A 23815-nucleotide genomic window follows, 5' to 3' on the forward strand; every position below is an offset into this window, starting at 1 on the left:
AATAAAGTAATTTATACTTTAGAAATATGAATGTTATACTTTCCTCTGTTTTATTATAAAAACTATGAATAACTACTAAGCACAACATTTATTTTTTATATTTAATACATTACTAGAATACTATAAATATGACATGATAGTTAGATTAAGAAATAATCTAGCTAATATTTCTTTAAATGAATTCCAAGAAACACTAATATGACTCAAATATGTTAAAATTTACCAGGATAAAAAGGAGGAGGGTAGACATGGGAAGGCTTCCAGATTACCAAAAATTATACCTATGGGGAGATATAGTTGAGATTGGGTGAGATCTATTCCTTGATTTAGAAAAAATATTGTTTATTCATTCAACATATTTATTGATATTCTACTGTGTATATATATTGTGGCATCATTAAAAGTGACTGGCCTCTGCTCTCATGGGGCTTGTATATGGTGAGGAGCATAAAAACTAATAAAGTATTCATTTAACATGACTGTAGATATGGTTGTGTTTAAATCTATCATCTTGTTATTTCCCTTCTATTTTTTTCCTTTTTAATATTTTTTGGACAAGTGTTTTGATGTCTAAAATAAATAAAGAACACACACAATTCAATACCAGAAAGACAAACAATTCAACTAAAAAATGAGCAAAGAACCTGAATGGACACTTCTCCAAGGAGGACAAACAGAGGGCCCATAGACATATGAAAAGGTGCTCAAAATCGCTAGTCATCAGGGAGATGCAAATTAAAACTATTATGCGATATCACCTCTCACCTATCAGACTGTCCATCATTAATAAATAAACAAACAACAAGTGCTGGCAAAGATATAGAGAAAAGGGAACCCTAGTGTACTGTTGGGAAGAATGCAGACTGGTGCAGCCACTGTGTAAAACAGTATGGAATTTACTAAAAACATCTAAACATGGAACTGCCTTTTGCCCCAGTAATTTTGCTTCTGGGAATATACCCTAAAAATCCCGAAACACCAGTCCAGCAGACTTTATGCACCCCTATGTTCATATAGCACCAAGTGCTAGAAACAGCCTAAGTGACCACAAGGAAATGAGTGGATCACAAAAATGTAGTACATTTACACAATGGAATACTATGAAGCAGAAAGAAAGAAGGAACTCCTACTTTTTGCAACAGCATGGATGGAACTGGAGAATATTATGCTAAGTGAAATAAGCCAGTTGGTAAAAGACAAATCTCACCTCTAAGAGGAATCTAATGAACAAAAATAAACTAATGAGCAGTATGGAACCACAGGCCTGGAAACACGGAACAAACTGAAAGTGACCAGAGGGGAGCAGGGAGGATAGTGATAGAAAGAAGGGGAAGGGACTAGACAAAGAACATGTATAAATGACCCACAGACATAGACAACAGTGTAGGAATCAACTGTGGGACCAAGGGTGGAATGGTTGGAGGAGAGCAAAGGGGGAAAAATTGGGACAACTGTAATAGAACAACAATTAAAAATAATTTTAAAATGTTGTACATGACTTGTAATAAAAATCATTTAAACCATAAAATAATTTTTCTAATTTAAATTAATTAGATAAGTACTATGATTCAATTTTACCCTATTTAATGGCCTTTAACTTTATCATTTTTGTTTTATTTTTAGAAATTGCTTTAGAATTGATTATATCCATCTTTAATTTATCATGATCAAGACTCTAACTATATTATACCAATTCATGTATACTGTAAGAAACTTAAAATTATATATCTTATTTTTTCTCCTCAGATTTATGCTATTATCATATTTTTCTTCAGATATATCATAAATCCCAGTATATATTGTTATTAATTCTAATTTAAACAGTTATTTTTCTTTTAAATAGTTTAAAGTATTTAGAACAAAAATGCCCTACACATTCACTCAAATACTCATCAGGTAGTTCCTCATTCCTGTGTGTAGACCCAGATTTCTATTTGTATCATTTTCCTTCTGTTATGAAAGTCTGTGATGACAACGTTTTTTATCTTCTATATATCTTATCAAGTATTTAGTTCACCTTTATTTTGAAATAATTTTCACTAGCTATAGAAGTTTACATTAAAAGATGTTTTTATTCATAATGTTTCATCTCTGTCTTCTCACTTGCATTATTTCTTAGAACTGCACTGTCATTCCTATTGTTATTTCTGTATGTAATGTATCACTTTTTCTGGCTATATTAAGATATTTGCCTATAATCTGTTGATATAATTTTCTTTAAGATTCTTGTGTGTGGCATTCTCTATCTTCTTAAATATTTGAGTCTATAGTTTTCATCAAATTTACAAAAATAATCATTGTTTGCTCAATGATTTGTGTTACCACCCTTAATCTTTGTGAATTCCAGTTCCACATGTATTTGGCCACTTTAATTTGTCCTGTGCCTCATTGACAGTCTATTTATTTCTTTAGCATTTTAATCTCATTTTTTTCATGCTGAATAAATATATCATCATGTGTTCTTGCTCCTGATTTTTGTTTCTGTAGTACCTTGGGTGTTGTTTATTCTATCCATTACAGGTTCCATCTGTCATTATGATTTTCATTTCTAGAAGTTAATTTTGTTTATTTATACTCTACATATCTGTAGTTAATAGGCCTGATCTTTCCAATAGCTCTTGAACATATGGAATATATTTATAAGTATTTTAATGTTCTTATTTAATCAGTTATGTGTAATTTCTGGATTGGTTTTGGCTGTTTGAATTTTCTCATTGTAGTTTATTCTACTTCCTGGCTTCTTTGAATGCCTGATAATTTATAATTAGGTGCCATGCACTGTAAATACACATGTGAGTAAAACTGATTAACAATTGTGAGTTGTATTATTTATTTATTATTATATTATTTACTTGTATTATTTGTATTTTTCCTTACAAACAACTGTAAACTTACTTTTGTCCACCCCTGTATTATCTGCTTGGATGCTTGTGTTTGTGTTTGTATTCCTGTAAATGTTCTTCAGCTCATAGGATGCAGTGAAGTTACTCGGAAATACTTTCATCCTATAATATATTGCTTTGAAACTTTTTTAGATAGACTCAGAATAGTGTGGTCTAGGGCTAACCTTTCCCAACTACTGATACAAAATTCTACTAAATTTTCTTACAAATATCCTGTGAATCATATGTTTTTTCTACTCTTGTTGGTGAGAAAACCCATAACAAAGGTGATTGTCACATTCATATGTGCTGAATAATACTCAGCTGAATATTCAAAGTGCTACCTCTGCATAGTTCCAGATTTTTTTCTCTGTTCAGCTGTTCCATACCAGTATTTCTGATCTACAAACTATAGCCTTCTTTGTCTCCTCTAAACCTCAACTCCATTTTCTGAACTGAGGCTCATCTTAGGTTTTATCTCCCTGCTCTGCAGCCTGGAAACTATCTCTAAGCTGTAAACTAAGGAGATGGTAAAGCTCACCTCAATTATTTTCTTTCTATTTGGGATCACTTTTCATTGCTTAATATCCAGTATCTTGAAAGTCATTATTTTATATATTTATATGGATTTTTTTCCTATGGGAGAATAAGTTTAGCCACTATAGCTCCATCTTTGCTCAAAATTTACACTTGTATATATAAAATTAAAACTATAAAAAGTGATAAGAAGGTAAGATACAGGGTTGCATAAGAGGTTTAACAAGGAAGTAAACCTCATGTAGAAAATAAGAAAAAATTTTCTTGAGGAAATCAGATATGAGCTAATATGTCAATGGTTATTGTGTTAACAGAGATGGGAATTGTGTGTTGGCAGAAAGAAAGGGCATATGTCCATAAGAAGTATGGCCAAAATGAATCCAGGCTCCTGGGAAACTGAGAAAGAGAAGGTATGAGATGCAAAATGAGACTATAGACAATATGTCAATATTCAGACTTACAGGACCTTAGAAGCTATGTTAAACAGGTATTGTTGTTCTTGCTTTTTTTTTATTCTCTATGCTAAGAATATACATAGCCTATATACATAGGCCATAGCCTATATACATAACCTATATACATAGGTCTATTTCAATAGTGAATATAAAAATAAAAATAGGTAGATGATAGATATATAGATAGATAGATGATAGATAGATAGATAGATAGATAGATAGATAGATAGATAGATGCCATTGCAATTTTAGTAAGGATTGCATTAGACCTGTATATCACTTTGAGTAGTATTGACATCTTAATATTAATTCTAGTCTTGAAGAAAAGATGACTTTCTACTTATTTAAGACTTGCTTAATTGCTTCTAGTAATGTTTGTGTTTTCATTGACCAAATCTAACTCCTTGGACCAATTATTTCCAAGGTATGTTATTCTTTTGTGTGCTATCATAGTAGGAATTATTTTTTTTAACTTTTCTTTTAGTCTTATAGAGCTATATATTTATCCCTTCATGTGTGTCTATGTTTGCTTCATAAATTATAGATTCTATGGTTGGCACATTCATACTTAAAATTACTTTTATCTTTTTTATAAATTTTTTATCAATGTAGAATTTCCTCCTTTGTCTCTTGTAACAGTTTTTAAGTCAAGTTTGACTTATATTTGTGTAGTTACCTCTGTTCTTTTTTAGTTATTATTTGCATTGAATATCTTTTTTTAGGCTTTTACTTTCTACCTATTTCTGTATGTAAATCTAAACTAATCTTGGATTCCTAGCTAGCTGAATCTGATCATCATTAAAGTAATTACTGATTTTTTTTTAAAAAGGACTCGCATCTATCATTATTGTTTGTTGTCTAAAAACCTTACAATGATTTTTTTGTCCCTCAGTTTTTTGGGGTTTTTTTTTTGTTTTGTTTTTTTACTGTTTGTCTACATTTTGTTTAATGTTTAGGTGGTTTGTTGTGACAAAGTCATTTTCATTTCTTTCTCAGTTTTATTTCTTTCTCACTTTATTTTGAGTATATATTTTCTTACAAGTTAGTATGGAGTTACAATGAACCTCATAAATTTATAAGTCTAGTTGGAATATATATTTGGTTACATTGTTTTGTCACAGATTATGTCTTTATAAATTATAAATCCAGTGATATAGATTTATAATTATTTTATGTATTTGTAGAAATGTAGAAAATAAAGCATAGAAATGTAGACAATAAGAATTAGTATAAAAATAATAATACCAGTTTTATATTTACCTATGTACTTATCTTTACCAGAATTTTTTATTTCTTTGTTTTGCTTTAAGATACTATATAGTGTCTTTTCATTTCAACAAGTAGGACTCTCTTAGCAGAACTCTCTATAGGGAAGGCCTACTGGTAATGAATTCCCTCATCCTTATATAACTGATACTGAATTAATTTATCCCTCATGTTCAAAAGATAATTTTGCCAAGTCTATATACCAAATTGTTAATTAACAAGATTTAAAAAAAATATGTCATCCCATCTTTTTCTAGCCTTCATTATTTAGAATAATATTTTAGCTGTTAATATTTGGAATCTCATACATAACATGTTACCTCTCTCTCTTTAAATTCAAGGTTATTTTCTTCATCTCTTGACATTTGGTTACCCTCTCATCACTGCAGATCTCTTTGAGTTTATCCTCTTGAGTTTGTTGAGCTTCTTGGATATATAGACTCAGATATTTCTTAAAATTTATGAAGTGTCTGGCCACTATTTTTTCAAATATTCTTTCTGCCTCTTTATCTCTCTTCTCTTTCTGGGGCACTCAGAATGTATATGCTGATCTTCTTGACGGCATCCCATAGGCTCTTATAATATGTTCATTTCTTCATTTTTTTTCCTTTTGATCTTTGAACTAGATAATATTTCAGTTGTCTTCTCATAATTTTTACTGTTTCTTTTTTATCATTTTCATTCACAGTTTTTCTGATCCTATCTTTTGAGAATATTGTCATCCCTCCATCCATTACACTGCCTCTGCCAAAGTCAAAGATCTTTTCTGTGTGAAAGGTATTTTAAGTCATTTCTAGACTCTCCATTCTCTGCTTTAATTGACATCTATTTTTCCCCAATATGAACTAGTCTTTAGTAGTTTTATAGTAATATTGAACTTAGAAAGTGTGAGTTCTTCAAACATTTTTTTTCAGAATTGTATTGGTTATTCTAGGTTCTTTGTCTTGCGATATTATAAAATTTTATAATTCTTTGTCAACATCTGAAAATACTTCACTGGAATTTTTTTTTCATTCTATAAATCTACTTGGCAATATATGATATCTTAAAATATATAGAACCTTCTAATCCATGAAAATGAATTTACTTTAAACATTGCTCCACTATTATATTAAATATTTCTTATGCTCTGTTCTCACTTTCTCAGTCTGTGATTCCTTTAATCTGAATGTTATACATTTTGATGTGTTCTTTGGCATTTGAATATTCCTTTTTATTTTACATTTTTTTCCTTTGCATTTCAGTTTGGGGAGTTTTTATTAACATATCTTCATAGCTTTTCTTGGCTGTTTTCAGTCTGTAGAGGAATTGTTAAAGAAATTCTTTATTTATGATCCTATGTGATTTTTATTTTCTAACTCTTCCTTAACATATCAGTCACTTGGATTATATTATCCATCTGTTCTTTTATGTTACCTGCTTTTTACATTAGAGCTCTTAAGATATTTGGATCTGGTTCTGATGGTATCTTTGTTTCTTCAGAATGTGTTTTCTCTTGCCTGTTTGCTACCTTATAATTTTCTATTTAAATAGGACATATTGTATTGAGCAGTAGAATTAAGGTAAACCAGACTTTAGTATAGTATTTACATTGACTGGGCTGGGAATTAGACTGTACTTACTAGTTGTTTTAGGTATAGATACACAAGTGTCCAAATGTCTCTAGTGCCCTTGTTTTAGTCTTTTTTTTTCTGATTTGTAGCTTCTATAGTGTATTAGTCAGGGTTCTCCTGTGAAACAGAACTAATAAGATAACTATTCATCTTTCTATCTATCATCTATCTATCATCTATCTATCTATCTATCTATCTATCTATCTATCTATCTATCAATTGACACAAAATTATGGAGGCTGGCAAGTCCAAAATCAGCAGAACAGGCTAGCAGAATGAAAACTCAGGAAGAGTCAATGTTGTTGAAATCAGAAAGCATTTTGCTTGGCAGAATTACCTCTTGAATAGGAGAAGTCAGTCTTTTGTTATATTTATGACCAACTGAGTATGTGAGGGCTACCTATTAACATAGTCTGCTAGTCAGTATTAATAAAGAAAGGAAGCAAATATAATCAGACAAGCCTGATTGACTAGGAAGCTACAGTCCAGACACTCCAGGGGACAGTTGCATTGACCCACAAATAGGATTAACAGCCTTCCCCAGACCTGATTAGGGAGAAAGTCCTGTATTCTAATCTTCCCAGTGAACAAGCATCTGTTCCTCTGGATTACAGGAAGAGTAAAGAGGAAATTCCTCTGCTGAAGTATGTTCCATAGGAACCAAAATGGCAACCATGAGGGGAAGGAGTAAAACCCAGAAAGATCTTGAAAAAGAATTGGATAGGATAAGGGCACAGAACATGCAATGATGTAGGAAAAAGACTGGATAGAAGGAGGGCCCAGAACAAGCCCACGAAGAATGAGAAGGAAGATTGGTTAGTTTGAAAGAAAGCTTACTCTTTCCTAAACCCAAGGAAATATAATCAAAACTTAACAAAAACCCAGACTTTGCTGGTACATGATCTCTCTCCCTAACAGCTGTGCTGGTATAGTACCTGCATGAGAGGAAGCACAGGCCCAAGTGCAGCATCAGTTGTAGTCTGGTTGCCTCTGGCCCTTGGTGGCAGATGTATAGATAGGGAAATGAGATGTAGAGTTCTTCATCTATGGTTCTTGGCCCTCCTGGGCCTGACAGGTATGGGTGTGGATCTGAGGCTCCAGAGGCTGGACTTCTGTAGGCAGACAGAGCTGAGCCACCTGATCATGAGTGAAATATTGAGCACCTGGGGGTAGTCCTTTTTTTAGCCCCAAATTTTGCCACAATGCCTCAAGTTCTCCTATTCATGGGTCCACAAAATGCATTTCCTGTGACTCCACAAAATAACCCTATATCTACTGGCCACACATTCACATAATGGAGGTGATCTGCTTACTCTAAATACACTAATTTAAATGCACATCTTACCCCAAAATACCCTTGCAGATACATCGAAAATGTTTGACCAAATATCTGGATACTATGGCCCAGTTAAGTTGACACATGAAATTAATCATCACATATGAGTACTGCTCTTCAGAGTTTGTGTCTGACAGCTATTTTAGCTGTAATACAATTTCACAGTACTTGAGACCTGTTGGTATGGTGGTAAGGTTGTAAAATGGGACTCTCCATAACGTTCTAAATAAATCTCAGTGCTTCATTTGGGCTGAGATTCTGATCCTCTTTGGTGCTTCTTCACCCATTGGCTCCTACTTCATTCCAGGCATGTAGTACAACCAATTCATTTCCTTGAATTATTGACTCTTGTTAGCTAAGGGTACACCTACCCCCAGGTGATACAAGAAGGCTAGGGGAGGCAGAAATATGGAAGGATCCCTTTTCACAATCTAAGATAAAGTTTCAGACTTTTGTTCTGTCATCTTTTCCCATAGAGTGTATGTCTTTGTTTAGAGAATACTTCTTAATGTTTTTCATAACGGGTACTTTTCCCCTCCTCTGTGACAGCTAGGAAAAGATTCTCACATGAAGAACCTGATGAGGTTACTGGAGATAAAGGAAAGTATGCCCCACATTAAGATTGTCATCTTCAGAAGTTTCCCACTCATGTTACTTTACACACAGTCTGGAGCTGTTTGTTAAATTACCATTTAAGTGTTCTCATGAGTTTATACTTCCTATAACTTCTTCATATAAACAAATCTTTATTTTCTCCATATTCACTTGTCTCTCCATATTTTGTGGTGGTAGTTTCCTCTGTTAATTTAAAAAGTTAAACAATTGCTTTTTGAAAGATCTCAGTAAACAGAAATTTTGAGGGCTTTTGACATTTCCTAAGAAAATAATAATAATAATAAAGTTTTTTTCTAGGTGAAGTACATAAACTTTAGTCATTCAAAGGTAATTGTTTTGCTAGAATAATTTAAAATTTCAATTGTGTTTAAAAGATTTAATTTTAGTCTATATGATATGATTTATTTTAAAAAGTATTTTTATTATTTTTCTTTTCATTTTTTCTGTTACTTTTATAAATAACTTATACACATCTTTTCTTACACTGAATAATATCTTTAGGAATTCATACTTTACAGTCAAGTAACCCACCTCCAAATTACATATTTTCAGCCAACTCTCTCCTCAATTTTGAGATATAAACACACATATTTTTCTAATAATTTGCTTACTGCCTAGAAGACTGCCTCAGGAAATCTTTTATAATATTTTGATAAAAGTAGCCTCAGAGGTGTGAACTATTTAATTAACTGTTTTATTGAAAGTAGATAAAAATATTAACATTTATATGCACACATTTAAATTGAGTGGAATTCTTATTGTAATGAAATTATTCACCTGACACATTTGATTTATTTTCATCCTGGAGGGTGAGGGTTAACTTATTTATGTCTTCATTTTAAAAATTTCAAAGAGCATTGTAGACTAAGATGAGGCTAGATATTCATATGTATAAGTAATATCAGTAACAATTTTGACTTTTACATTAGTGTATAATTAACTTTTCTTGAACATTAAGGTACTGCATAATATGTTTGATTTATTCTGATTATTTTATTCACATGGCCAGAAAAGATTAAACTTCAAAAGAAAATATTTTTTTTAATTTTTTGTTTCATTATATTTTCCCACTACTATTTAGTCTCCTTATATTTTTTCCTCTACAATCACCACACTGGTGTCCATGTCCATGAGTCCTTTTTCCTTTTCACTCAGTCCCTCCACCCTCCAACCTTCCCCCATTAGCTGTCATCCTGCTCTCTTATCTATGATTCTGTCTGTATTTTGCTTCTTAGTATAGTTTGTTCATTGGATTCCACATACGAGTGAAATCACAGACAGTAAAATGCCAGACATTGCTTGTAGCAATATTATATTGGATCTATCTCCCAAAGCAAGGGAAACAAAAAACAAAAAACAAAGAAACCCCCCCCCCCAAAAAAAAACAACTCTAAACACCTGGGACTATAGCAAGCTAAAAATATTTTGCACAACAAAGGAAAATATCAACAAAATAAAAAGGCAGCCCACAGAATGGGATAACATATTCATCAGTACATCTGATGTGGGGGTGTTAATAACTAAAATTTATAAAGAATGTATCAAATTCAACACCAAAATAAAATTTAAAATGAGCAAAGGCTCTGAATAGACACATCAGAAAAAGACAGAGGGCCAACAGACATGAAAAGATACTCAACATCACTAATCATCAGACAAGTGCAAATTAAAACCACAATGAGATATTGTCTCACACCTGTTACAGGGTGCAGCCAAGAGGGGGGGACCCCAAATAGGCATTTGAAATGGGGTCCAGAACTTAAGGTGTCCAGGAGATTTTAAGATGTCTCCATCCCCCCCACCCAGGGTGTGGATTGGGGGGAAGGGACAAATGGAGAAGGGCCATTGAGATCTGTTTTGCATAGCAACAGCCTTGCAGCTACCCTCTGGCATGGTCATTTAACATATCTATAGCCTTTGGCTGGTCGCTTAGATATGTTAAATAGCTGTGATCATCTCTGAGCCAGGGGAATGGAAGTAACTTCCCCACCAAGATGTGACTGGGGGCAGATCCCCCAAGCTACAGCTCCTGTGTGGGAGATCGGAGAAGACTGGCTCCAGGACATGGGGCCACGCCTGCCCAGACTCATGATGGCAGCCCAGTAAAGCTGGAAGGATATGAATTCTGGCATGTGAAGCCGAGTGTGGGAGGAGTCGGAAATGAGGCTGCAGAGGAAGATTTGCCGTGGGGATTTAAAACCCAGACTTGGCGGCCATGAGAGAGAGAACCATGCTGCTTGGAGAAGGAGAGCCATGCACAGTCCTGAGGAGGTGAACCATGCGCAGCCCTGAGAGAAGAAAGAACCATGCGGCTTTAGCAGAATGGGGAGGACCTTGGCCATTGAGAGGAGAACCATGCTGCTTTAGGAAGGAGAGCCATGCACAGCCTTGAGGAGGAGAACCATGCTGCTTTAGGAGACAACCACGCGGCTTTGACAGAGTGGAGACTCCTGCATCCCAGAGAGAATCGTGCTGCTTTAAGAGAGAGAACCACGCGGCTTTGGCAGAGTGGGGACTCTCCCCTTCCCGCAGCCCTGAGAGGGAGAACCACGAGGCCTGGACAGAGTGGGGACCCACACAGCTTTAGAAGGGGAACCACCACTTGGTTTTAGCAGAGATCCCAGCGACTCAGCCGAGGGTGCCGGGAACCCAGGGAGGTCTCTCAGTCGAGATGGAGGACTAACTAAGAACCAGAGGACTGTCTGAGCCATGGACTTCATTTTCCTTTCCTGAGATACGGTACTCTGGACTGGGCAAAGGGGGGAAGGAAGGAAGGACTGTGACTGTGTTTGTGGGTGTTTTAAGGGACTTTGGGATTTTTGATAAAGACATTAGGTCACTACTTTAAGTTTGAATAGCATTAAATAAACATTTCCTTTCCTTTTCACGAATCTCTGGCATTGAGAGACGTCTTTCCTCTGGAGGCGGACATAACGGACCCGGAGCCTTCTTTCAATAATAGTATATCGTTCCAGGCCCCCCCCTTGTTTGTTCTGTAACACACCTATTAGAATGGCTATCATTAATAAATCGAGAAACAAGTGCTGGTAAAGATATGAAGAAAGGGAACCCTTTTGTACTGTTGGTGGAAAAGCAGATTGGTGCACCCACTGTGGAAAGCAGTATGGAGATACCTCAAAATTTTTAAATGGATCTGTCTTTGACCCAGTGATCCCACTTTTGGGAATATATCCAAAGGAACTCAAAACACTAATTTGAAAGAACATAACCACTCCTATGTTCATTGCATCATTATTTATAATCACCAAGATATTGATTCCTGGGTAGATGAGTGGATAAAACAACTATGGGGCATTTACACAATGGAATACCACTTGGCCATTGTGGCCAAAAAGAAGAATAGTTTACCCATTGTGACAATATGGATGGACCTGGGGAACATTTTTTAACATCTTAAAATAATGTGATTATTTTTTCTATGAGATTAAGTTTAATAGCGTTTTAAAACACTGGTATATGTATCATAATGCCAAGTTTCTTTAAGTTAACCCAGATCACCAAAATAAAGGAAAATTTGCAACTTCTTTTGCAGAAACAGAAATACAAGTGAATCTCATATAAATTATACAAAATAGACTAAATTAATCTCATTTTAAATACACAATTCGCAAATAATGGAAATAAACAGCTAAACTGCATGTTAAAAATATAATATGTAATAATCAAATGGAATTGATTTTATGAATAAAAGTTTGATCATAATTAAAATGTACATTAATATATTTATATTTTAAATCAAGAGAAAAATGATGTAATAACCTACATATTTATGTAGGAAATATTTGCAAAATACACCCCTAATCAACCAACAAAAGATATATGAAATAAGAATTCATGCATCTTTTTTATACATAAGACATTTCCAGCCTAAAAGTCAGCATCATACTTATTTACTACTTCACTAATGTCAGGAATAGGAATTGCAGAGAGCAACAAGGATTGGTCCTTCTGTTACAGGGTGCAGCCAAGAGGGGGGGACCCCAAATGGGCATTTGAAATGGGGTCTAGAACTTAAGGTGTCCAGGAGATTTTAAGATGTCTCCATCCCCCCAACACCCAGGGTGTGGGTTGAGGGAAGGGACAAATGGAGCAGGGCCATTGAGAGCTGTTTTGCATAGCAACAGCCTTGCAGCTACCCTCTGGCATGGTCATTTAACATATCTATAGCCTTTGGCTGGTCGCTTAGATATGTTAAATAGCTGTGATCATCTCTGAGCCAGGGGAATGGAAGTAACTTCCCCACCAAGATGTGACTGGGGGCAGATCCCCCAAGCTACAGCGCCTGCGTGGGAGCTTGGAGATGATTGGCTCCAGGACATGGGGCCACACCTGCCCAGACTCAAGATGGCAGCCCAGTAAAGCTGGAAGGATATGAATTCTGGCATGTGAAGCCGAGTGTGGGAGGAGTCGGAAATGAGGCTGCAGAGGAAGATTTGCCGTGGGGATTTAAAACCCAGACTTGGCGGCCATTGGAGGGAGAACCATGTGCAGCCCTGAGAAGGAGAGCCATGCACAGCCCTGAGGAGGAGAGAACCATGCGGCTTTAGCAGAATAGGGAGGATCTCAGCTTTAGGAGAGAGAACCGTGCTGCTTTAAGAGAGAGAACCATGCGGCTTTAGCAGAATAGGGAGGACCTCAGCTTTAGGAGGGAGAACCGTGCTGCTTTAGGAGAGAGAGAGCCATGTGGCTGTGGAGGTGCAGAGAGGATCACGGCCATTGTAGAGAGAGCCACACAGCTTTAGCAGAGTGAAGACTCCTGCATCCCTGAGAGAGGGAGACCACGTGGCCTGGACAGAGTGGGGACCCACACAGCTTTAGAAGGGGAACCACCACCTGGTTTTAGCAGAGATCCTGGCGACTCAGCCGAGGGTGCCGGGAACCCAGGGAGGTCTCCCAGTCGAGATGGAGTACTAACTGGGAAGAACCAGAGGACTGCCTGAGCCATGGACTTCTATTTCCTTTCCTGAGATACGGTACTCTGGACTGGGCAAAGGGGGAAGGAAGGAAGGACTGTGACTGTGTTTGTGGGTGTTTTGAGGGCCTTTGGGATTTTTGATAAAGACATTAGGTCACTACTTTAAGTTTGAATAGCATTAAATAAACATTTCCTTTCCTTTTCACGAATCTCTGGCATTGAGAGATGTCTTTCCTCTGGAGGCGGACATAACGGACCCGGGGCCTTCTTTCAATAATAGTATATCGTCCAAGGCCCCCCTTGTTCTGTTCTGTAACACTTCCATGGAAATATTGGAGGTTGGAGGAAGCAAATTTTGTCAGAATCAAGTTTGCCAGAACTCCTGAAATATTCAAAGATTTATAGCAGCCAAGTGAATATTACAAAATTAAAAAAAAAAAAAAACAAGCTTTGTGGTATTTTAGTCTGTCCTAAGTTTCCTTGCCTGGCATAATGGTGGTTGAGATAGTAACCAATATTCCCAGTGTGGTATCTGTGTTATAAAGCAGTGATTTTCAACTGGTATGCCACAAGAATTTTTAAAACAGGCAGTAGCTGACTATTTAGTCTGAGACACTTGTTACTGAACAGACCCATGGTTGGGAGGGATGATATACTATTACTGAATGGACGCCCCCCTTCTCCCAGGGTTCCCCTGTACTAGGTTTGCCTTACCTGCCACCAGGGGATTACAGCTCTTTATGTCAGAGATTTGTAAAAAGGAAAGGAATTATTTATTCAAAAGTTATACAGACTTAAGAGTAATGACTTAATGTCTTCATTAAAATCCCAAAGTCCCTTAAAACACCCACAAACACACAACAGTCCTTCCTTCCCCACTTTGCGCTGTCAGGGGTACTGCACCTCAGGAGAAGAAATAGAAGTCCATGGCTGAGATAGGCCCTGGTTCTTCCCAATGATCCGTGCTCTGCTGGCAGGCCTCTGGCAGTTCCCAATACCATCAGTTGTGTTGTCAGGGTCTCCAGTTCTTAATCCAAACTCATGTGGCACCTTCTCCTGGCCCACCAGCAAGAGTCTTTTCCCCCCTTTTCTTCCCACAATGTCTCTCCTGCATTCTTCTGAACTGCTAAGAGAACTTTGCATCACTGCTACATCTTGCTTTCCAGCTTCCTAAACTGAATGGCAAAGGGAACCCTAAAATCACGAAGTTCTGACCTCTCCAAAGCTTCACAGTTCTCCCCTTCTCCAAAGCTGCATGTTCTGCCCCACCCCCGGATGGCTGCCACTCCTGGGTTTAAATCCTGGTACCAATCTTCCTCTGCAACCCCATTTCTGACTCCTCCCAAAATCAGCTATACCTGACAGCATTCCCATATTTTTTCCAGCTCTTCTGAGCTGCCATAGTAAATCCCAGCAGATGTGGCTCCATGGCATGGAGCCAATCATCTACAAGCTCTCATGCAGGCTCTGTAACCAGAGGGAGTTGCTTGCCAATTACATCATGGGTTGAAGTCACTCCCGTCCCCCTCGCTCAAAGCATGGCCACAGCTATTTAACATATCCAAGAAACCAGTTAAAAGTTATAGATATGTTAAATGACCATTCCTAAGGTTATTTGCAAAACTGTTGCTATGCAAAACAACCCCCAATAGCCCTGCTCCATGTGGCGCATTCCCCAGTTCAGACTTGTGGGGGTGAAGACATCCTATATTTTTAATATGTACTGGACATCCTGAGTTATGGACCCCATTACAAATCCCTCTTGGGGTAGGGGGCTTTAGCTTCACCCTGTTACACTGACCTATTCTCCCTTAGGCTGTCAAATTAAAAAATGACAACTGAAAACACAACAATAGCCTTATGGCATGAATCAATAAAAATTATACTTATATTTTGTCAGATTGGCAAAAAATATATTTTTGCCAATATAGTCAGTATTTTAGTAATTAGTTCATGTGTGTCATGGGATGAAAATGTTGAAAATTGCTGTTACAATTGACAGGTGCAGGGCCCTTGTTTTATTCAGCTTAATTTGAATTATCTCAAAAATATAAAACTTTCAGATATATGGCATTGTTTGGAAACATTGAAAGGGAAACTAACAAACCACTGTTACCTGGGACAAAAGATTACAGTTGAGATAAACAATAGGCTCAAGAATTTTGGAAGAAAAGCTAGGGAAAGAGTTAATTTAGTGTTTAAAAGCATCAAAAACCCTCCTTCATATAACACAGTATCTGGAAAGCCATGGACATACCCAGACAAAAGTCATGCTCAGCAAAGAACAGAGAAGGTCCTATGCTTTTAGCCCTGGCTAATCCTTAGTGGCAAATAAGCTGAGTGAAGGCTAACAAAGACAACTAAACAAATTGGCTAAACATAGGAGTGCACAACAAAAAGCCAATCATCAGACACTGGGATTCTCTGTAACCCAAACAAGAGCAGATATGGCAAATACTATTATCAAACAAAATAAATCTGAGTAAAAAATTGTTACAAGACAGCATAGAGAGCCCAGAAATAAGCCCATGTTTCTATGGTTAATTAATGTTTAATAAAGGGGGCAGGAGCATAAAATGAAATGAAAATAGCCTCTTCAACAAATGGTGTTGGGAGAGCTGGGCAGCTACATGCAAAAAAAATGAAACTTGACCACAAACTTAAACCATATACAAAAATAAACTCAAGATGGATAAAATACTTAAATATAAGTAGCAACACCATAAAAATCCTAAAGGAGAACAGAGACAGGTAAATCTCATATATTCCATGCAGCAATATTTTCACCAATATGCCCCCTAGAGCAAGGGACATAAAAGAAAGAATAAACAAATAGGACTTCATCAAAATAAAAAGCTTCTGCATGGCTAAAGAATACAGCATTAAAATAAAAAGAGAACCAACTGTATGGGAAAACATATTTTCCAATGATACCTCAGACAATGGTTTAATCTCCAAAATATATGAAGAACACACACAACTCCACTCTAGGAAGACAAAAACAATTAAAAAATGGGCAAAGGACTTGAACTGACACTTCTCCAAGAAGGATATACAGAGGGCCCAGAGACATATGAAAGTATGCTCAGCATCACTAGCCATCAGAGAGATGCAAATTAAAACCACAATCAGATACCACTTTACACTTTCAAAATGGTCATCCTTAATAAATCAACAAACAAATGCTGGTGAGGTTGTGGAGAAAAGGGGACCCTAGTGCACTGTTGGTGGGAATGCAGACTGGTGCAGCCACTGTGAAAGACAGTATGGAATTTCTTCAGAAAACTAAAAATGGAATTACCTTTCGACCCAGTAATTCCACTGCTGGGACTATACCCTAATAATCCTGGAACACTAATTAAGAAGAACCTAGGCACCCCAATGTATTGGGAAGTGCCCTGCCTAGTTTCAGAAGCTGTAACCCCACCAAGGCTAAGGCTGAGTGAGCGACCTTTGGACCAGAAACCACTAAGGAGACAAAGCTTATTTCTCTGGCAGGAGCACCTCTTCTGCTCCTTTTACTTCATCCATAACTGTACCCCAATTGTTGGTCAATTAGCCAATGACATGTAAAATCCCCAAGGGGGAATGACCTCATACAGGCACGATTATGTGGGAGGCCCCTGAGGAAGGACTTAGGGGGCTGTGGAGAAAGGGGGTGTTGGACTCTAGCCCCTCTGCTTTGACAAAGCTTGAATCCTCATTCTTTCTGTGTGAAGTCTCCTAATCTCTTGGTTGCCTTACTTACTCTGCCTGATTTAAGCCTGAAACAATGACAGAGGGTGGTGCAGCCCTGTGCTGGAAAGGGCAGGTTCCCTAGGGCAATCAGGCCTAAGAAAAAATATGTGAAATCCTATGAAACCCACTTTGTTTAGAATGCTCTCAATTAAATAAGGGTCCATGCATGAAGTGAGTTTGTTCCTCAAAGTTTTTTTTTTTTTTAAGATTTTATTTATTTATTTTTAGGGAGGGAAGGGAGGGAGATAGAGATAGAGATAGAGAGAGAGAGAGAGAGAGAGAGAGAGAGAAACATCAATGTGCGGTTGCTGGGGGTTATGGCCTGCAACCCAGGAATGTACCCTGGCTGGGAATCGAACCTGGGACACTTTGGTTCCCAGCCTGCACTCAATCCACTGAGCTATGCCAGCCAGGGCTGTTCCTCAAAGTTTTATAGCTCTTTAGCTATCTGACCCTGACTCAAAATAGGCCCTCAGAGTTCTTTGTTATCTATTGTTTGATCATTACTGCCTAATAATGATTAATGAGCTTTACCTGTATTCCTGTGCAAAACAAACCTAATAAAAGCCCATTGATGAAAAGGCTCTTGGCCCTTGTCCTTTGAGAGACTGGCCATCTTTCCTCCCCAAGCAGATCCTGTCTTGATAGACGTATTTTCATCCGTGGCGGCCAGGGAGTGGGAGTGGGGGGGCCCTGTGGGTGGAGCCCCCCCACACCAATGTTCATAGTAGCATTATTTATGATAGCCAAGTGTTGGAAACAACCTAAGTGCCCACCAGTAAATGAGTGGATCAAAAAACTATGGTATATTTACACAATGGAATACTATACAGCAGAAAGAAAGAAGGAATTCCTACCCTTCAGTACAGCATGGATGTAACTGGAGAGCATTATGCTAAGAGAAATAAGCTAGGCAGTGAAATACAAATACCATATGATCTCACCTGTAAGTGGAACCTAATCAACAAAACAAACAAGTAAGCAAAATACAACCAGAGCAGTGAAATTAAGAACAAACCAACAGTAACTAGAGGGGAAGTGGGAGGGGATAATGGGGAATGGAAAGGGGAAGGGTTTAAGGAACTTGTATAAAGTGCACATAGACAAAGCCAAAGAGGGGTAGGATAGAGGGTGGGGGTGGGAGAGAGTGGTGAGGGGAAAATGGAGACAACTGTACTTGAAAAACAATAAACAAATAAAATTAAATTTAAAAAATTATTGCAAGAGAAAAGAACATATGAAGTCTGTCCAGAAGGTATCCAGCCATGTAACATGAAAAATAGTGACATTTATTAAAGAAGGTACAAGAAACATTGTACATAGGACAATGACTCCTCAGCCTCCTTCAAAGTAGGCACCTTGGGAGCTTACACAGTTCTCCCAGTTGCCATAAGCTTCCCCATCCTATTTTCCTGAATCTCATTGACAGTCTGAAATCTCTTCCCTTTTAAAGGTGATTTTATTTTTGAGAAAAGCCAGAAGTCATAGGGCACCAAATCTGGATTGTAGTGGGACTGAGTCACCTGGGTCATTTGATGTTTCACCAAAAATTCTGCATGAGATATAATGCATAAGTGGGGATGTACCCACAATGAAGCTGCTAGTAGCCTTTTGCCATGGTTAGGGGCTTCTGAATCATCCACATAGTTTCTCCAGAGGAACATTCAAGCTTAACACAAAATTTAATGCAGATTCATTGCTCTACTTGCTCAGTCAAGAATGTGACAGCCACACAGTACACATGCTTACTCAATGGTGTCTACAGTCCCCACCAGCTAGTGCAGTGAAGTCATCATTATTCACACATGCAAATCCCTGTCCACTCTCCTTGGCTGCCAGGTTACATCGATGTCACACAAACTATTTTCATTATACTAACAATGACTGGACTTCTTCCGGACATACCTCATATACATTGATAAAAGATCAATTTATCAAGATAATGTAACTCTAAATGTGTACACACCTAAAAAATTGCCCAAAAATATATTAAGGAAATCTTGACAACATTAATGGAAGAAATAGACTATTCTATAATAATAGTGGAGATTCAATTAACACAATTTCAATAAAAGATAAATAATCATATGAGATCAATAACTAGAGGATTTGAATGCTACTTAAAACCAACTAGACCAAACATAGATTTGATTTTGTAGATATGTGATCTTATGTAAAGAAAATATTGAAAAGTTAATACCAACCCACATACACACAACTGTTAAATATAATAAAAAGTGCATCAAAATTACATGGCTCAATATTAATGCAGAGTATCAATTATAATTCTGCACACTAGCACAATAGAATCAAACTATGATATTAAGGAAACAATTACATGTTCTATAACATCCAAAAGAATAAAATACTAAATTTGAATTTCCCTAGGTGGTAAAGTACTTGTACACTGAAACAAAAAAAAATGCTGAAAAAATTAAAAAGTCTTAAATTAATGGAAAGACATTGTGTTCATGAATTAGAAGACTTAATAAAGGACATACTACTAAAAGAAATCTATTGATAACATATAATTTTTATTCTAATTCTAAGGGAAATATCAATCCTAATATTTATAGGAAATGCAAGGGATGCTAAATACCTAAAATACTGAAAAAATAACAAATCTGGAGGACTAACACTTTCCAATTTCAAGTCAAATCACAGAGCTACATTAATTGAGCAGGGTGGTACTGGCATATGTATAAACAAACCAGAGCAGTAGAACTGAGAGTTCAGAAGTAAATTCATATATTTATGGCCAATTGATTTTTGAAAAGGTGTCAAGATCATTTAATGTGAAAAAATAGCCTCTTTAACCGCTTGTGTTTAAGACATTGGATAACCACATGCAAAATAATAAAATTAGATTCTTTCCTCACAATTTGTACAAAATTTAAATTACAAAGGATCAAAGGTTTAAATATAAGTCTCCTCTTAGAAAAATCATTCTGGTAAATCCCAAAGACCTTTCACTTGACAGAAACACCAAAATCATGAACAACAAAAGAAAATATAGATAAAATGAGACTTGATCAAAAGCAGAAACTCCCCTCTATCAAAAGACATTATCAAGAGCTTGAAAGAAAACCTAAAAATGGGAAAATATTTGCATATTATATATCTGATAACAACTTAGTACCTGATACATAGGTAGCAAATAATCATTTGAAAGATGCTACACATTGTAAGTCATTAAAGAATTATAAACTAAAACAATAATTATATACAATACACAGTTATTAGAATGACTAAAATTTTAAACAATGACAACTCAAATAACTGGCAAGGATGTGGAACACTTGGAATTCTCATACATTGCTGGTGGAAATGCAAATGGTACAGCTACTTTAGAGAATGGTTTTATAAAGCTAAACTTAGTCTACCATAACAATCTAAATTTTCACTTCCTGGTATATACTCAGAGGAATAGAAAACCAATGTTATCACAAAAGCCTGTAGATAAAATCTTTATAACAGCTTTATTTATAGTTGCTGAAACTTGGATGCAACAAAGATGTCAAATAGGTGAATAGATAAACTCTGGTACATCTATGAATGAAATATTATTCAGTTATAAATTAAAATAAGCTACCAAGCTATATAACATATAGAGAAACCTTAAATCTCATAAATGAAAGAAGACAGTTAAGTGTAAGAAGCTAGTCTGAAAAGGAAATGGACATACGCTATAAAAACAGTAAAGAGATCAGCACTGGCCAGGATCTTGAGGTGATAGAGAGGGATGGAGGTACGGATACATGGAGCACAGGAAATTTATAGGGCAGAGAAACTATTATTTATTATATTGCAATGGTAGAAATATGATGTTTTGCATTTGTTATAATCCATAGAATTATGCTATACAGATAATGAACCTTTATGTAAACTATGATCTTTAGTTAATAATAATGTATCAGTATTAGTTTGTCAATTGTAACAAATATACCACACTAATGCAGGACATTAATAATGGGAGAAACTGTGTTCCAGGGGTATTGGTTAGGGTGGGTTGTAGGGAGGAGGTGAAATATGAGAACTCTCTGTACTCACTGCTCCAGTTTTCTGCAAACCTAAAAATGATGTAAAGAGTAGAGTATATTAACTTTTTAAATAAAGCTATGAGGGCAGGGAGAATGACCACTCTTTCTGTTTAACTGTGTATTGCAGATATTAACCAATGCAATCTGGTAAGATAAATCAACTAGAGGAATAAGAAATGGGGAAAATAATTTTAAACGTGTCTTTTTATACATGTCAACCAAGAAAAAATTGTAGAGTTATAAAGTGTACATTGGGTAGTGGTATCCATGAGGAAAAACAAGTAAGGTAATTTTTTTGCAGTAAAAAGTGACATCAATTTCAATGAATATGTTTTTTTTGTGGAAGTATAAATGTTCTTTGGAAGAACATGAGCCACTGTGCATAGTAAGGTTAGTCAAAACTGACATAATCTACTCCTTAATATAGCTTCTTCTCCCTCATTTCCCACTAACTCCGTCTTTCTTCAATCAAGCATTTAAAAAAACAAACGACAACAACAACAAAGAAAACAGCGATCCAAAAGAAACCAGGGAGTTGGAAAAATACTAAGCCACTGGTATCATTTGCATGTGACTGATGAGCAAGAGGTCACAGCATACTTTTCAGATATGGCTTAGGCAAAGACTGTCTATAAGTAATTTAACAAAAGTGGGGAGACAAAAGTTGAAACTTAAGGGAAAATGTGTTATATCCACTTGTTTTAAAGGAGCTCTTAGATTCTTCAGATGAAGTTATTTGGTCAGTAATAGTTTTTATGGATTAGGAAGACAAAAACATTTATGAGTGATATATGTATATAATCTATCTATATAATCAATGTGCAATGTAAATATATGAATGAGTAATGAAAATCAACAACAGACAGAAATTGGAGATTCAGGCATGTATGAAATTGTTTAGAAAATGTGTTCATAACAATAGTATTTAATACAAGGTGGAGATCTTGTAAAAAAAAATGAATGAAATAGCATAGTCAGAGAGAAAATATGTAGTCCAGAAACAAATGGTTCTTCTGGAGTCCCAGTAAGAGTCCCTGTCCTACAAAACATTTCCACATAGTCAAGATTAGGATTGTTAGAAGCCAAAAAATGCAACAGGTTAACTAGCATATATATGTATGTGTGTGCATATATATATACACACACATACATACACATGCATATGGATATATATATGTATAAATTGTACCTAAAATTTGAAACCTCAGTATTACCGTAAAAGGATGATAATAGGACCATAGATTTGTTATAGGTGTTGACCTCCATATGCCAGCCAAAAGAGACTCCTCCTGGTTAATTGGGCTCCAATTCACAACCATTGTCTATCAGCCCTTGTGTATAGAGATCCCTCATGCATTCTGCATGTTGGGGAAAAGCCACTGACTGAATGGACATGCCTACTGCACTGTGCTCTTGCTATCTGAATTGACCCTAATATGAGAGCTCCTAGGATCAAAATTTGACCAATAGGACTGAGACTTTCCCTCTTCAGTTGAAGCTGGATAGCTACTTCCTCATTTGCATCTTTACTCACTAATCAGAGCAGTTCCATTCCAACCAATCAGGACAGTGATTTTTGGAACAATGAAAATTGTGAGAATCTGTAATCCTCATTTGCATGAGAATGGGCCAATTTGGGACTAGACGCTCTTCTGTATATGTCAGCTGCCCTCTGTATTATCAACTGAGCTCATTTTCAATATCTATGGCAGACTGCATTTCCCCAGCTAGATCCGTAATGTTGGCTGGAAAGGCAACATTGGCTGAGCTGCAGTACATAGTGGAATAGAGCAGACTTCCCATACCTGAGCTGAAGTCTTGCCAGATCAGACCTGTGATCCTGGAGCTGTAATACTTGAACCTCAATATTGGAGCTGCCTTGCATGGGCAACCTCACAGACAGTGCTGTACTGTGTCTTAATTGAACTATATCAATACTGAGTTGTCTCACCATGCTGTTCCACAGCTTGGCTATACCACAACTGAGCTGTGTGGAGCAGCTGTGGAGGTGAGCTGTTTCACAATTGAGCTGAGGATTTGTAGTTATTGGAACCAATTGGCTGCAATAACATGCTGAAAAAACAGGAATAAGATAGTACAGAGCAGTGCCTCTCACTACTTTTAAACTTTCACAAAGTACATATTACTAAGTTTAATCTCATTACTATATTGTAATACATCCCTCACACAGTACTTCTGGATCTGGGGAGGGTAATTAATTGAAGGTACAGCAAATTAACAAAAAATAGAGCAGTGATGAGTTTTATTTGGCTTGAAAACATAGCCATAATCTCATTATAATACTCAACCTCACTCGCAACTATAGTCACTATTAAAGACAGTAGTGTGCCTATTACCACCTATATTCCATTAAAGTTACCACATAAGGGAAATAAT

This window comes from Phyllostomus hastatus, unplaced genomic scaffold (genome assembly GCF_019186645.2).
Source record: "Phyllostomus hastatus isolate PE091 unplaced genomic scaffold, TTU_PhHast_1.1 phas_contig_449, whole genome shotgun sequence".
Classification (NCBI taxonomy): domain Eukaryota; kingdom Metazoa; phylum Chordata; class Mammalia; order Chiroptera; family Phyllostomidae; genus Phyllostomus; species Phyllostomus hastatus.